At 43.0% G+C, this 17,648-nt stretch overlaps 1 protein-coding gene across 11 annotated transcripts in view; it reads right to left on the bottom strand.

Annotated features, from left to right (window-relative positions):
* Positions 1–8,858, bottom strand: part of NTNG1 (netrin G1) — a 218,905-nt gene extending 210,047 nt beyond the window's left edge. For 2 of the 11 annotated variants that reach the window (XM_079981449.1, XM_079981450.1), the window contains exon 1: positions 6,253–8,845. The gene's annotated coding sequence lies outside the window, so the exon portion shown is untranslated. Of the gene's footprint in view, positions 1–6,040; positions 6,121–6,252 lie in introns of those variants that run through there. The other 9 variants (XM_079981445.1, XM_079981441.1, XM_079981447.1 and 6 more) reach the window with 9 other exon arrangements.
* Positions 8,859–17,648: the final 8,790 nt, after the last annotated feature.

The following is a 17,648-nucleotide window of genomic DNA, read 5'->3' as shown; positions in this document are numbered from 1 at the left end:
CCATTTCAATGTGCCACTCTGTTTGCTATTAATGATGCTTTCTGAACGTTGGGAGCCTGATCTACAGACTTCAAGGGAACAAGGAGCTGGTTCTTTCTGGCAATTTTCCCCAAGATGATGCATTTAATCATATAGCCCCATTCTTAACAATCTGGTATTAAGCCACCATCCGCCACCAGCTCTCCCTGAGCTCTCCCTTGGCATATGGAAGCAGCTGTGCTTCATACAGCTGCTTACCTCTGTTAGTTTTGATCTTCTAGCTAGTTGCATTATTGAGACTATGATGCCACATATATGGAAAAAAAAGCTCCCCACATTATAGTAACTTCTTACAGCTCATTCCAGAAAACATCTACTTCCAGGGAAAGGGAACCTGGTCTTCAAAGCAATTTTTTGTAAACAAGTTCCTTCTATTCAAAGAAGGCACCGTCTTGAAACTGAACTTAGCTACAGAGACTACGCAGTGCCAACAGATGGCTGAATTGTGTTTCCATAGCAAATTACAATAATTGCCTTATGGACGCAAGTGCAATTTCCTATTATATTCATTTCATAAAATGGTATTGTACAGCTGTTACATGCATTGCATTGCATTAGAAAGTGTTCTGGCTACTTGAATTTCCTTCCAGCAACGAGCTGCACAATGTTGGAATTTTAAATTGTCACAAACCTAGAAGCATTTTTATAACATATTTTTCAACGAACACACCTTTAAAACCATACCATCTTGTCCAACATCTCCCTTCAGTTTTGGTATGCTTAGTCTTGTGTAATCATCACCAAGCCATTTCATGCATTCATTTGGTAATTTAGAAACAGCGTTTGATTCATTTCAAATCTGCTGTTTTAGAGTTTCTTCCATTGTATAGTCCAAAATGCACCTTTTTAGAAAGAAGGCAGATTTTCTTTCCCCGCTCCCATTCATCACTGGGGTGGGGAAGGGTTTACTAAAGAAATAATTCACTTTTTGGGTATTATTTGGTCTTTTCTTTAAGAAATAAAATGTATGATTACCAGAAAAGCGCTATATATAATGAATGCTGAAATGATGAAGTACCTTTGTGAATAAAAAGATGCACTTCTGCAAGTAAGCCCTATTATTTTCAGGACTCTTTACTCCTGAGCAAATGTGTACTTAAATACCTAACCTTTCTTGTGGAGCTTTCCTTTTTTTCATCAAGATGTCAGCAGACACACAAAGCACAAATGCAGAAAGTGGAGACTAAGAGCAGCACTGAACACTACCCCTCTTCACTAGGCTATACCCTTTCCCCTGTATAATGAATCCTCATTAAGGAAAGTTTAGAGTCATGATGATGGTCATTACGCAGAATTATAGACTGTATCATTGATCGAATTTAGTGTGCTGACAAGGGGAAAGTGGAGAAGATTCTGCAGGTGATTTGAGAATCAGACAGATACCAGAACATGTGAATGGCATGTTTGACAAGAAGCAGCCAATTATAGCTTAAATTTCTGGCACCTGTCCGGTACATGATTAATAGTTTTTCATTACATTACAGACATATTATTAATGTATTAAAAATGTCATGCTTTGGCAAAAGCTAACACAGCATACCTTAGCTAGTTGGCAGCGTCTCATTATTAATGAGCTCTCACTGACACAGGGAAAGATACTGACTTAAGATCACAGGCTAAGGGTCGTCGGTGTTTGGGGCAACAGCATCACGTGACCCATGTTGCATTTATGCATGGGAGGGGGGAAAGCAACTCATGAAAGCCAAGTCTCAGCTACCTACAGTCATAATGATTTTATTTTCTTGCACGAACTCACAAATTTCCACTTTGATCCTAAACAGAACAGCAGTTTATTTCAGCACAATTCAAATAATATTCCTAGTTGAACTTCCTTAGGATCATAAACTTTTTGAACATTAACATCTGTATTGGAGATAAGGAGCTTTGAAGAATCAAGTAGGATTCCGCCACCGCCACCGCCACCGCCACCCCAGCATTTTCCAAAATTCACATTTGATCTATAACAGAGAAGTGCAAATAACTGACAGACGTCTGGTGTTGTGAATCCTCCCAAGATTTTATAACCTCTGCCTACTATCCAATCATGCACTCTACCATATTAAACTGAATTGATCCACAGCATCTCACATACAAAAACTAGCATCTTCCTTAGTTGAAGGAAAGGTAATTGCAATCTGCTGGAAAAATAAATGGATTATGCTAACTGCATTCAACAGAGCCACAACACACAGTGTGTTGGAGCTGTCCCTTGTTTCTGATAGCTCATCACTCCCGAGGTACTTTGACCCTTTAATTTTCCACCTATGCCCTATTCTCCAGTGTCTGGAAAAAAAACCAGCAGGCATTTCACACCCCATCCCCACCCCACACATTCCTAACTTGCATTTATCGTGACTTAAAACAGTGATATTAATCGCTTCGTAATCAGCAATCTATTCTTAGGCATGGACGGGTAATCGATGCCCAGCCTTGCATGTTGCATTCATTACGCATACCAAATTTGATACCCCAGCTCAGACACCAAAAGCGAATGCCAGCTGTAATTAATTATTATAAAAGAGAACTGTCAATTCTCATTAGCATTTTGCTGGCAAATGTAGCTTCTTGTAGTAGGCTTGGTCACTGGGAACAGCATCATCTTCCCACACTTGCAATAATAATCATCTCATTATAAAAACTGTCACCCAAGAATGAGATGATCGGGGATGCTGTCAGGAGAACTCTCCAGGTAAGGGTTGCCTCTACTACTTGGCTTGATTTTTATTCTAAAAAGAGTTTAAAAAAATAAAGAACCCAAACCAGTTCTAGTTATATTTACTTCAAAAGAAGTAAAGCGTTTATGCATTTTAAGGAAGTGTGGACAGGTTTGCAGCCTTTCGTTAAATTGTCACATGCAAATCAAACATAACTTAGTACTGTAGATAGCTTGGTAGATAGATAATGAAACCATGAAGCAGATATGTGACAACTGTATTCTATGCTATTCTCTACAGATTTTCTTTAAAAAGCTTTCGTGGCATTTTGGGTGGTGTTTTCTTCAAAGTCTCCAATAATACTGTTATGAACACAATCCAGAATGTGCAATAAACCACCACAATTTTCCACTCCCCCCACCACCACTCAGGAAATAAAATCTGGTAGGGTAACCCAGGATCTCGGCATTTAAAACCAGCCCACATCTTAAAAAATAAAATAAAGGTCAAGCTCAGTCAACTTTGGAAGCTAAAAGGGAACATATATATAAAGTAGGGTTTGCACTTTACCTCCTTGGATGTGGGATCAAAAATGGAAAATGCCAATTTTGTACAGTGCCCCCCCCCCCGACTATGGAAACCTGGTGTATGCGAAACCTCTGCATTTAGAACTAGCCCACTGCTTTTCATAAATACTAAATTAGTTGCTGAACAAGCAAAAATAGGACCATATGGATAATTGGGTATATGCTTTATGCCCTTAGGCTTGGAAAGTAGTAAAATACATTAGGTGTGGGTGAAATATATAAGAGGATTTTGATGGTAAAGAATCTAGCTTTCTTTTTAAAAAAAGCAATTAAAATTTTTGAACTGTGGAACAGTGCAGATATTTTTCCCTTGGGAAGGTAAGAGGGATTTTGGGAATTTTAAGTTGTAAGGAGAGAGAGAGAGAAACAAGATTTGAAATTTAATCATGAAAACCAAGGGCTCTAAAGCAACCTAACCCCCAATGATGACTGTTCCGTTTTTTTCTGTCTTGCAGCATTATCCGGAAAACACGGTACACGAATGCCTCATAGCGTAGCACAGTATTCAAATTGGAAGGAAAATGAATCACATGCTTTCATTCGAGGGCAATATTATCAGTCACTGTTGGAAGCACGTATTGTTATAACTGCCATAGATTTCTGAAGCGCCTATCCTTCATTTAAGTAGCTGCTACAGAATAGCCTATTGCTTGCAACATTTAGGCACAATTACCAGAGAAAGATTGGTGCCTCCACAACGTAAGAAAAGTTGTTGGAAAGTAACAAACTGTGGCAACAATCCTGAATGTAGCAATGCAACCTTGCGTACAGGATGGCTTCTCATGACACTCATAAGTAAATTTTCCAGCTGAATTTCAATATTCGTTACCACTTAAATATATGCAAGGAATTGGCTGCCAATAAGCTAAAAAGCCCTGGCTTTGTTTAAAATAACAGTAATAATTCTACACCTTGGATCACAAATGCAGTTGCATTTTTAAATGTGATTTAGGCATGACAATTTGAGAAAGAATGAATATCCATCTCTAATTGCGAACTGCTGTGGAAATAGTTCATACAGGATCCATGATGATTCAAATGACACATTTTGTGGTGTACTTACCCAACTCTCTTGTTAGGGCAAATACAGAAATCTTTCAAGTTCCTAAAACTTGACAGAAAAGTATGGGCTGAATTTATATGCTGTTATAAGTGACTTCCAGGAACACATTTCGAGTCTAACAAGATTGTGTTATGAAATCTATTTGACAGAATCATCTTTTACATATCCACTCAAGGATAAAGCTCAATTAAGTTCGCTGCGGCATACTTCCAATTAAGCGGGTCTAGGATTGGGCTATTTTCAAACAGATCCTAAAAACAAGGAAACCTATGAGGAAAGGGGCCTGGCAACCCACAATCTGCACCACTGCCTTATTTATTCCCCTCCTTTCATATACTTGGAAAACAAAAAGATGAAGAAACAAATATTTATCAATATATGGCTCATACGTTTTCTTTAAGGGAACAAGATGTAAAGCATGCAAACTTTTAAGAGTTGTTATCTGTTGAATACACCTTTTTCATCATAGCTCACTGTCATCTGATGCTTTTGTTTTTGGGGGATAAACTCATTTTCCTCTCTTGCCGCCCCACAACCCCAACACTTATATCTGACCAATTTAGAAATATTGTATTTCATTTCACATCAGAACGAAGACCCAGTGGAGTTGGGCTTAAGCCACCTCTCCCAGTCTTTTTGCTGTATTTTGAATCACATTTCCTCCCTGCACAAAAATCTTTATTCACAGAACAGAAAAAGCTACTCAGATTCAGAATGAACGGTGCACTTTTTTTTAGCAGTTTTGGCTCAGATGATCCATTAAAAAAGTAGTCTGTATTTAGCAAACGTATTCCCTTTATTTACTGCTTGCCATCATTAAAAAAAAAATAAATTATTTTTTTCAGGGAAAGATCTCGTGCTGAGGATAACCCTTTTTCGTAAATTGCAACAGTGAGGTTCTCTCCCTTCTTTAAATCTTGTGCCATCGATTCTGTGATTTTAAAATGAAATTCTAAGCTAGCAAAGGTCCAGGGCAGGAAGGTAACCGATTGAAGGTTTCCTTATGAAGCAGAATTTAATTAGATGGTTCAGAATTGAGGACACCCCACTAACAGAACAATGCATTTCAGGGGAGACGATGCCAGCCCAAGGAGTACATCTCTAGCTTCATTGCCTTGGCAGAAAAGATGCCTGGATCCCCGCCACCACCACCGAACATTTTCGCTGTTTGATAATAAAAGGTCAATTGCCCTCTTTCCTAGAAACAACCCCTCTGAAAGACCCCCCCCAACACATTTCCGCCCTTTCGCCAAGATTGCAAATCTGGTCGCCTTCCCAACCGAAGACCCTCCCGGACGAACGGCAGAGGGCGCAGTTTCTATTCGTATCTAAGTTTCATCTCCTTTCCCTCTTCTAAATATCTCTTAATTGGTTACTGCGGGGAGGGGGGGGTGAAGAGGAAACGCCAGAAAAGCACAATAATTCTGCTTGCTGCGGAAATATGCATCTGAAGACGCTGCATATTTTTAAAAAAAGTATATGGGCAGATAGACAGATGAACATCCGCTTCCTCTGAGCAAACCACAGCGCTGCATCCAGATCCAATGCCACCGAAGGCTTCCCACTTTCCATCCCTCCAACCCGGGATAGAAAATAAGAATAAAAAGAATTGAGCATCCCCTTCAGGTAGCCCTTTGCACGGTGGAAGGCAAAGAGGAGGACGCAGCAGCCAGTTAGGTGGGAAAGTCCCAACAAACCTCGGATGGGATCTCGCGCCTCTGGGTTTGGCCAACAGCGAAGTTTCCCCCGGGCAGGCTGCGAAAGGGTCCTCGATCTTTCCAGCTCTGGGATCTTAAGCAAGCGAGCCGAAGTGGGGAGAAACCTCGTTTTGGGGTGGGGAAATTTACCCCTTCTTTCGAATAGCGCCGTCTGGAGGGCGGGCAACGGGCGGGCTCGCGGTCTTACTCACCGTGCGGGGCGATAGCTGCGCGTGTCGGGCAGGAAGAGAAGACGCCGAGGCCGAGGAACCAGGCGCCGCCTTCGCTCGGGACCCCCTGGGCGGGCGAAGGAGACTCCGAGGCTGTGGTGCCTCTCCGGCTGCGCAGGGACGCTGAGGGGGAAAAACGAGGGCTGCCCTCACTGGCCGCTCCTCCCGCGTGCCCTTGCCGCCGCCGCCGCTCTCCCTTCGCAGGCGACTAGCTAACAAAGTTACACCTCACGCCCCCCCCAAAAGAGAGACTTGCGCGAGCGAGGCAAGGGAAAGCAAGGCGAGCCTCGGGCTGAGGCTGGGCGCTCCCCGTGCGCGGCGCCCGGCGGGGATTAGCCACTCCTCTGGCGCGGCCACTTTGGAGCAGCAGCAGCAGCAGCAGCAGCCCAGCTTGGCTAACAACGGGGCGGGAAATCCTGAGGCAGAGGGAGGGACCTGGCTCGGACAGAGGTGGCGGGAAGGGCGGCGCGGGGAGACGGCGTCCCTTCAGGCGTCCCGCTCCGCTGGGACTTTCCCGCCCTTCCCCGGCCGGCTTTTCCCTCAGGCCGCCGCACTTCTTGGCGTCAAACTTTTGGCGGGCAGGCGCGGGGCGCGCGCTGCTCGCCCGCCGGCCGCGGCGGCTCCAGGTGGCGCGGCTGCTCCCGTCGTGCTGGTGGCGGCGGCGGCGGCGGCGGCTGTCGCTGCGGGACCCCCCTAGCTTTCATTTTATTTTCGGCCGCCGACGTTGAAGGTGCTCGGAAGGGACATAAATCACCGCAATTAGCCTTGGCGCCGACCAGAGCCTCCTCGCCTCTCCCAGGGCCCCGCTGCCGCCGCCGCCGCTTCCGGGGCGCGTCGCGGCGCTCCAGTCAGAAATGTCACTGCACATCAGCGTCGACGGCGAGACGCGGGGAAAAGTCTATCGGATGAAATATACATGCAACACACCCCTCCTCCTCCTCCCCTCTCTCTCTCTCTCTCTTGCAGGACTGCAAATTCTCCTTGGGTACTACTCCTACCGGCAGCTCCTGGGCGCTCGCCGCGGCCCCTGCAGTGGCGAAAAGAAGCTCGCAAACTTAAGGACAGGACGCGATCAATGCGAGAGGGAGGGCGAGCGGCGAGGAAGGCGCAGAGGGGGTGGCACCGCCGTTTCACTTAAAAGCAATCTCCTCCTGCAACTGGCAGCGACGAGAGAGATTGCGAACCTTATACCACCTCCGGACCTGAGCGCGCCGAGCGGTCCTAACGCCGATGGTATCAGCAGCCGGCTCCATCGCCAGCTCCACTTTTTTTGCTTACCACCCACAGTGTCTCCGGCACCTACCACGCCCCTCGTTCTCTCGCTTTAACAATGCACAGGTGTTTTCTAACACACACCCCGGTTACAGTCGTATCCATCTTATTAAGAATTAAGTCTGATTGCTGCAAAGCTGGATGGGTGGGATTTGTGGCCCTTGAGATGTTGTTGGACTCCAACTCCCATCAGCCCCCCAGCCAGCTCAGCCAATGGTCAAGGGGGTTGGGAGTTGCAGCCCAGCAACAACTGGAGGGGAGCATGTCCCCCCCCACCTCTGGTGTAAATGGCACGTCACTTCCAGGTAAAGTTAGTGATTTCCAAAGGTTGAGGGAGTTGGGTAAGTTTAGCCTGGGAAAGAGGAGATATGATAGCCACCTTCAAATTTCTAAAATGCTGGCACATGAAAAATAGAGCAAGCCTCTTTTCTCATCCATAGCCAATGGCTTACAAGAAAGGAGATTCCGACTAAACATCAGAAGGGGTTTTCTGATAGAAGAGCTGTTGGACAGTGGGACAGATTTGCACTGGAGGTTTTAATGACAGATGGATGGCTGTCTGTCATTGATGCTTTCATTGAGATTCCTGACCTCTGGGGTCCCTTCCAATTCTATGCAACCTGAATCTTGACCATCACCAGACCACACATGCACCACTCCTTGGTCATGTAGGTTCTTCATAGTTCCCTGGAGCATTTGAGCTGCTTCACACTTTGCTTTAAAAATACTGGCACCAAAATGAATGCCCAGCACTGCCACTTGTGAATAGTGCACTCATGTATAAATCCCCAGGGTTTTCTGCATTTAACACTAGCAGTCGTCTGGAAAAGGGTTGGGCCACACCTTGCCTGTTTCCTTGCGCTGATGTATGTGTCTGCACCCTTTGTGACTGATGGCGTCACACTGACATTTGCTCTGATTGATTTTATGTGACGTGATGAAAATTTTTGAGGCGACAGCCTCCTTCATATAGTCCTGATTTTCCTCTAAAGAAATAGGTTGTGTAGGTGACAATAGAGAATAGCACAGCTGAAGTTAAGTTCTTTAATGTCCCTGTGAGAGGACATGCCTAGCTCTTTCACTGAAACCAAAGGCACACCTATGCATTTCACTTTGGTGGCAGAGCCATAGCTCAATGGTGCATACATTAAGCATTTTTCAGCATTCAAATTCCCAAAAATGAGGGGTCCTAAAAAGTTGTAACATGACTTGGGAACTCAAAAGCTGTGGTTAAATTAATAAAATTTGGTTTTGTTTGGTAAGTGAATTGTGTGTAAAATTGCACAGAAATCCTTAAAAACGATAGCCAAGTACTTGCAGTTATATTATATATTAATATGTATCATCATCATCATTGAGCATTACCTAACGTTTTCAAAAAGAAAAATTAAAATTATTTGGTTTTCTGATAGCAGTTTCTGTGTTTTCTCATCAAATGCAGACCTACCAAGCTAAATGTTGTCCAGTCAGAAAAATAAAAGCAGATTTGAATTTCTCACACTCTAAAACATATTTTTAAGACTGAAGAAATTTGCAAAAATAAAGTTATACCCTCTAAAATGACATGCCCTAAGCAGGAGTATCAGATTCTACCCCTGGCAGGTAAGGCAGGGAAGACTCCTGTCTGCAGCCCTGTCACCTCTTGTTGACAATACTGAGCCTTAAGACTCACAAGCCTAGAATCTAAAGTATGTGTGCTGCTCATTTATTACCGGTGATACATTTTATTTAGAATACTCCTATCACACCCTTCAGTTCAAAGCTCTCAGGGCAGCCATTATCCACATGATCAAGAATACAACAGAATAATACCATTCCTGCTATAATAGTGAACTCGTCTGGAAACGAAATTGGGCCACCCAAAAGTATGGTAGTGGCTTCTGAGTACTTGAAGTAGGTGCTAGGAGTGCAGAAATGCAGAACATGACATTTGAGGGCTGGGGGGGGCACCCTGTATGTCATGAACTTGTGAGCTTACAGAATGCCAATTAATTGAGGGGGGCTCTAAATCAGAGGTGGGAAACCTCTGGGGCTGATAGGAGTTGAACAACACCTCAAAGGCCACAGGTTCCCCATCCCCGTTCTAATTAAACCAGAGTCTGTTCATCTTATCAAAGGCAAAATCAGACCTGCTAAGAACCAAACATGGTCCATAAGACTGTTACAAGGAATCAGGGACCCATTCATGTTTCTCCCATGTAACTGTGACAGAATCACTTTCTCACATCATGGTTGTCATAGATCCATTGTCTTTCACAAGCTCTTGATGGCTACTGCCTCTCTGGATGTGTAGGTTCACCACTATGAACTTCACATTCCCAAGATATGTAAATGTTCACATGTAGATCATATTATACTGAGCTTTACTTCAACCGTCTATCATAGTGAACTTAAATTCCTGACTTCTGTAAACACTTCTTGGCTGACATTTAGCTATACATTTGGCAGTACATGGCACATTTGGGCTGACCTCCTCCTCACTACGTTTATGGCACCCCTTAAAATAATATTGTTCCCAGATCACAGTGACCCTAACTGTATGTTCTTGGCCTTGATTCTTATGTATTTCCTGAAAGTCAAACACATTTTTCTTTTCTTCCTTGACCAGCCAAATTTGCTTCCCTTTGTACTGATCCCCTTGGTCCATGCATCAGCAGTGCATACTTGCATATTAGCAAAGCAAACCATTTTGTTTGCTACAACTGAACAGGACAGCTGTATCGATGGGAGAGTGGGTCAGGGAAACAAAGCAAGTTTTGCTCTCACTGCAACAGTGTCCCAAAGCACAACACTTTACTGTTTCCCATAGGAAAATTGAGAATGGCAGCCTTGATTTTGGTGTAGCTTGCTTCGGGATTTTAGCCGCGGTCTTTGTTCTCAGCCAAGTTATAGCAAAGCTGTATCTATGCTAAGTGTATGTGTCAGAGTGGATTATGGGAATCTTCTCACTTCCCAGAAGAATGATAAAAAAATAAAAAAATGCCAGGTTAACTATTCCAAGCTTGCTCTTTGTGTCTGAAAGAAAAACACGGCACATTATTGCTATATGGTACTATAACAGTCAAGGAGTGCGGACTGCATTAAGAAAAGGTGTTGGAAATGAAGGGTAGGATATTAATGGTCATCAGTTGTACCTCTGACCCTGACATACTTCCATCTCAATTCAGCAACAATAGTTCAAGAAGAAAAATGCAACAGCTCATGTCCCTGGCTCCCAGGGCTGAGCTGGCTCATCTGATTTCCCATTGATTTATTTTGCCCTAACTCAGCTCCCAATTTGCTCAGTCAATAGGCGATTATTTGGCTATTGATCCAGGCCTGTGTTTTTAGTGCCTGCAACAGCTTTATTTGCTGCTCCCAAGGGAAGACTGGGGAGTGACCAAGGGGGAAGGGGGAAATGGTACTAGAGAGAGAGAAAAATGTCTTAATCCAGTGGATACAGGATTCTGCAGGAAAAGAATGTCTGCCTGGAAGAGATGGGGCAAATAAGAGTTCTGTAGCACAATAAAGACTAACAAAATATTTGCATGCCTTCTGCCTCACAGATACACACATATATAGAAAAAGGTGTGGGTGCAAAGGACACTTTAAAAGATGTGTACAGTCATACCTCATGTTGCGTCCACTTCAGGTTACGTGTTTTCGAGTTGCGTCCCGCGGCAACCCAGAAGTACTGGAATGGGTTACTTCTGTGTTTCACTGCTCGCACATGCGCAGAAGCACTAAATCATGCCGCATGCGTGCGCAGATGCAGGAATTCAGCTTGCGTCAGTTCCATGTTACAGACGGGCCTCCGGAACCGATCCTGTCCGTAACACGAGGTTCCACTGTATGTTTCATATAGTTTTTTTTAAAAAAATACATGCCTTCACCTTATTTTGTGAGGAGTTCCAACTGATTGATATAATGATGGGAACAAGCATATATTTCCCCAACCAAGATAAAGCTAGATGACATTGTAACAGGTCTTTATTGCAACAGTACTTTGCATTGGATTCTCTCTCTCTCTCTCTCTCTCTCTCTCTCTCTCTCTCTCTCTGTGTGTGTGTGTGTGTGTGTGTAGAGTAGTGGTGGTGTAACGATCAGATAGTAAAAACACTGGCAGCCTGGTTTTCCTCAAGCATCTTCTCCTGACTGCTGCCGGAAAATTATATCAAGAAACTTGGGTCTGAAAGGAAGCCTCCCCCCCCCGCCCCACCCATCAAATTGATAGTGAAAGGTTGTTGGGCTCGATTTTACCTAATCTTCCTTCTCAGCTTGGAGTTATTCTCCCCTGCCCCCTCTTGAGGGTAAGAAGATCTTTCCCATTCCTGTCTGTGGAACCTTTGAGCAAGACATCTCCACCTAAAAACTTTCCAGTAGATATGTGCAAAAGCCAAAAAGAGGGAAATAAACAGACTTCATTCCAACTCCCAGTCTAGGCTCCTTGTTTCTCAGGGCTGGAATGAAAAGAAACCACTTCTGTGTGGGGCTGTGGTCTCAGGTAACTTCAAAAAAGCTCATCAAGTTAGATTTTTTTTGAGGGGGAGGGGAAGCCACTTTCCTCACCTGATCCAACCCAAAGGAGCGTACCATGGCTTGCCAGGTCACCTCCCATAGGAATGGGGGGATATGTTCAGTTTGGTGTGTGTTTTAATGGGAACCTGCCTAATCAGCAATCCCTGAAACAATATGCAAACAGATTCACAGCTAGCTCTTGAAATTGCCACCCTTCCAAATTTTGTGGTGCCCTTCTCCAGCCAGAGAACGTGCACAAAAATGCATCTGTTAGTGAAAATAGCATACAAAGATCCATTATATTAGGCAGAAAGGCTGCAAAAATGTGCATATAGGGCAAAATTGCACACAAATATATGTATATAAGAAGAAGTGGACATTTAAGCGGTGATGGGTTTTCATGAGGGCTTTTTTAAAAAAGTCACAAACTGATGTGGAAATGTGGCAAGCTGGATTTGAGATTGGAAATGTGAGAAGCTAAGAGAAACTGACAAATTCACCCATCCAGACCACCTGACCCGACCCAGATCAACTTAGGACCACAAAAGTCTCAATTGCCCCTGTTTACCAGTGATGGCTCCTGTCCCATATAAATCACTATCTCCATCTTTCTTTTTCACCTCCCTCTCCCAGGTTTTAAATGTTGTTAAGTAATTGCTAGAGTTGTCATTTTCTTTTAGAGAAGAGCTTCCTCCAGAGTGTCTCTAGAAGTCAAGTGCCTTAGTGGCAGAGGGTGGAGGTTTAATCTTCTCTCATGCAAATTCTTTCATGAGGAACTCTAAGGCACTGCATAGAGCTCAGGCTGCTAAATCACACCTTGGCTCTGCACATTTTGTACTGTCGATAACAGGTTGGAGGCTGATAGTATTTCCCTAACCAATAGGACAAAACACTATTTTGATTTTTCAAACAGCGCATGTCAAGTTGCTGATGCGTACAAGACCATACAGCGGATGGAGTTGAAACATTTAGGAACATGTGATTGGGAACTGCCAAGGCAGTCAGGCTTGTTACATGTTGGGGTGTTACAAGCTTGTCCTCTGAAATTTTGGAATTCATGAATTACATTTATAGCCTTCCTTTCTTCTGTCATGGAGCACAAAGTGGATATTACAGGGTTCCCATGTGATTTCCCTTTCAGGCACTGACCAGACCCTGATCTATTTAGTTTTGGCAAGGTTCCTGCATCAGGTGCCTTCAAAATACTATATCAAGGATGTATGCAATGACAGCAGCGAGGATACTACTGGCCCAGAGATGGAAAGAAGATAAAGTTCCAACCAGAGAGGAATGACTGATGAAGATGATGGACTATGCTGAAATGGCAAAAATGACTGGGAAAATCAGAAACCAGGAAGAGAAGAATTTTAAGAAGGAATGGGGAAAATTCATAATGTACTTAAGATAAAATTGTAAACAACTAAAAACTTTGGCAGGATTAGAGTAATGCTTGTAATGTACAAAAAACAATGGAAAAATTGATAATATTCTTGTAACAACTTAGAGGAAATAAGATAAGCAGATGGAAAATTGGATTAATAGTGGTAACCATGGAAGGGCAGAGAGAAGTCAAGGGATGCAGAGGTGATTGATGTGTTTGAATTTAAATTTGTTATGTAAAACTTAATAAAAATTTTATATATATATAAAATAATGTAAGAAGAGCCTGCTGGATCAGGCCAATGGCTCGTCTAGCCCAGCTCCCTATTATTGCACCCAATTATTTGCCAAGTTTAAAATATTAGAAACATTTATAGTTTGAGCAGATAAGAAATTAATTGGGGATATATATGCGCCAAATATCCACTTTGAGCATTATACAAACACTCTTTCAAAATGAGAACATTAGAAGTATAAATTAGCACCTCTCACTTATCTGAAAGTTTGCAAAAGGGCATCTTGCTTTCTGAGAAACCATATGCCTCCCATGAAGTGTATTCTAAAATCAACAGAAATAATGTTGAACTAGGTAACAGGAAAGCTAGGAATGCATACCCATGAGCCTTCACCGCAAATGAAACCAATGCTACAGTGTCAAACCTGCCTCCTATTCCTTCCATTTTTGTGTATTTGGAATCATATGGTGGAGACCATAGAGTGAGCCTCATTGGATACATGGTGTTGTACTTAGAACCAAAGTTCTTCATAAAGTTTAGGTGCATCAGAATGTCGCATGATTGCACACCTGTGCACGGCGCCAACCCCAGAAGATGTTGCGTAAAGGGGTGGAATGAGGTGGGCCATGGCAGGAGAGGAACAGGGTGTGGCAGGCTTATGCACACTCCGCTAATGCACATGCAGAGAGGGGATGTCCGGAACGGAATCTCCGCACAAAAAGATTTACATGTATTTAAGGGCTTATCCACATTTACCTTTTGCCTCATGCTTTCTAGGCATAGATCTGCACTTTCCCCATCCATGCCCGAGCACTTTATTTATTTTTGACCCTGCTGCTTTCCCCAGGAAAACTCAATATTTACTGCTGAATTGGGGCAAACAACAATTCAGGTTAATGAATTTTTACCTGGACCATCTAGGCTGCATAGAAGGCTCATTCCTACTTCTTTTTGCACCATACTTTCCAGGAACAGGTCTGTGCTTTAAAGCAATCCATGGAGAATCCAAGGGGAAAGGAGGAGAAATTAATTTTTGGATTGGGGTTTATGCTTTCTTTTAGGATAAAAAAGGTAAAGGGACCCCTGACCGTTAGGTCCAGTCATGGACGACTCTGGGGTTGCGGTGCTCATCTGGTCGAGGGAGCCGGCGTACAGCTTCCAGGTCATGTAGCCAGCATGATAAAGCAGCTTCTGGTGAACCAGAGCAGTGCACGGAAACGCCGTTTACCTTCCCGCCGCAGCGGTACCTATTTATCTACTTGCACTTTGACATGCTTTCGAACTGCTAGGTTGGCAGGAACAGGGACCAAGCAACGGGAGCTCACCCCTTCGCAGGGATTCGAACCACCGACCTTCTGATTGGCAAGCCCTAGGCTCTGTGGTTTAGACCACAGCACCACCCACGTCCCAATTTTTTTAGGATGCATGTTCAGATTTTGTGTGTGTGTGTGTTGTATAGATTAAGGTCAAAGAGATTTTATCAGGTAGAAGACAAGATTCTTAGAAAGGTTTATAGCTTCCCTCTCTTGAATATTTTTGAGATTAATTAAATTTTAAAGCAATACATTTTGATAATATTTGTTGTGCCTGCTATAACAACAACAACAACAACAACAACATCAATGCATGTCACATAAATTACTTGATCTCTTACACCTTTCTTTTATCATTACTATTGCACCCTGGGCAAGAGGAACAGTGTGTGCATGCTCACATTCACCCATGCACAGAATCAAGTGCATTTGGCACACTATAATCTAAGGTAAACAGTCAAAGGCCTCCCCTGCGAAACCCTGATATTCTGCTGATTCTTTGTCCTTTCCTGCAGATCTTTAAGCTTTTCCCCTGGGGAATGGAAAGACATGGCCTTTCCCCAATTAATTTTTTAAAAAACCAAACAGATCTATGTATTAACTAGACAGAATCATCAGGATTCCTTGCTTGTCTTAGTCTGTAAATTCAATATAACAGACTACTGGGAATAGAGTTATTTTTAAAAAAAGACGCTAAGAAGATGCTGTAATCAAAAACTTAATGAGCTGTGTATAATCTGTCAATAGCAGAGTGATAAATGGATAAATGGGGTATCTCGAAAAACATCAATGGCAGCTTTGTTCCGTCAGAGGCAGAACTGGTGAGGAAATGCTTCAGTACAATTGCCACTCATTTGAATGATGCTAGAGAGACTTGGATTATAGTTTTAAATATGGCCTTCCCCAAGTGGCTCCTGTGAGATTTTCCTCTTGAGTCTGTAGTACATATTTTTCAATGGTTGCATGTGATTTTTTTAATGTAGGGATTTCAGGCAGAGTATCCCCCCACTCCACATCAGCAAAGCATGGGGGGTGGGAATGTAAATTTGAAGTGGATTGAAAATCCAGTTTAAAAAAGGCTAAGAAGTACTTAAATATCTATCAACTCCTCTCCATCTGTGCTATACTGTAGTTGACACAAATGTGGGGAGAAAATTCACAAATTCTCTGTTTAATTCTGATTGCAAGAATTCAAGTGTTATCTTCTCCTAATCTCCTGTGATCTCATCAAACTGTGCACTACCTGTTTTGACCTGGAGTAAATATGCATGTGAAACAACAGCTTAGAATTTATGACTGCTAACACCACAAAAACCATGACCGCAATATAGCCTAGAGTGAAATACTCCCAGGAGCAACATTAAAGGAATGGCAGGAGAAATAACTGATTGTAATTCAAACAGGAAAATTCACTATCCATAGATGGGATCTAGGAAAGAGAATTACTCCCATAGGTTTCACATGTAATTAATTTTAATAGGGGAAAGGGCTAGTAGTTGAGCCTTGAAAGCATCACAGATCCAGTGACTTGTAAGGGACTTGTTTGTTTCACCATACAGAAGGCCAATTCACATGGCCACTTCATGTGTAGTCTGCAGTTTTCTAATGGCAAAGTGTTGCTGCAGAAGCATCTGTACATGGTTGACATTCAAATCTCCAGCTTTTTAAAATGGCCTAATAAATGCTAGAATAACCTAATTCCAATGACTACACACACACACAAATGGAACTTGTTTTTCCAAGTTAGTATACTGTATGCTTTTCCCCCCTCCTGGGACCTCGTGTAGAGTGAATAGGGATGCTTGATGGATTTCTTCTTCACAAATTCTGATATGAACTGACCTGATAAACACCCCCCCCCCGAACTAATGTATGGGGATGAATGCAGTGATCCTTTGAATTTCACACTTCTTCATTTTTTAAAAAAATATTTATTAAATGTTATAACAATTAATGATACAAATCTCATTCATTGTGTTATTTACCAGTACATACTTCTTCAGTTTTTGTGATGCTCAAGGGATATACCAAAATGCCTATCAAAATGTTTATTTTAAGATAAAAAAAACATTTAGAGTGGGTATCTCAAGAGAAAATGTGCATTTATTTATTTATTTATTTATTTATTTATTTATTTATAAAAAATCCATTAAAATTGCAACAGATTCATGCAAAAATGTGTCAGGATAGACTTAGGAGTGGTCACATCAAATTGGCCAAAGCTATGGTGGTGCTGTGGGTTAAACCACAGAGCCTAGGACTTGCCGATCAGAAGGTCGGCGGTTTGAATCCCCAAGACGGGGTGAGCTCCTGTTGCTCGGTCCCTGCTTCTGCCAACCTAGCTGTTCGAAAGCACGTCAAAGTGCAAGTAGATAAATAGGTACCGCTCCAGCAGGAAGGTAAACGGCATTTCCGTGTGCTGCTCTGGTTCGCCAGAAGCGGCTTAGTCATGCTGGCCACATGACCTGGAAGCTGTACGCTGGCTCCCTCGGCCAATAAAACAAGATGAGCACCGCAACCCCAGAGTCGGTCACCACTGGGCCTAATGGTCAGGGGTCCCTTTACCTTTACCTTATGCCAAATAATGGGCAAAGTCACACCAAAATGATGTTCGGTCCACCATATTAATTTAAAATGGTGCCTGGTGTCCAAACAGTGATGAAGTTCATTTCCCACACCT

Source organism: Podarcis cretensis (assembly GCF_951804945.1).
Source record: "Podarcis cretensis genome assembly, chromosome: 6".
Classification (NCBI taxonomy): domain Eukaryota; kingdom Metazoa; phylum Chordata; class Lepidosauria; order Squamata; family Lacertidae; genus Podarcis; species Podarcis cretensis.
Note: the sequence above shows the minus strand (reverse complement) of the source record. Positions and strands in the feature narration are given on the sequence as shown.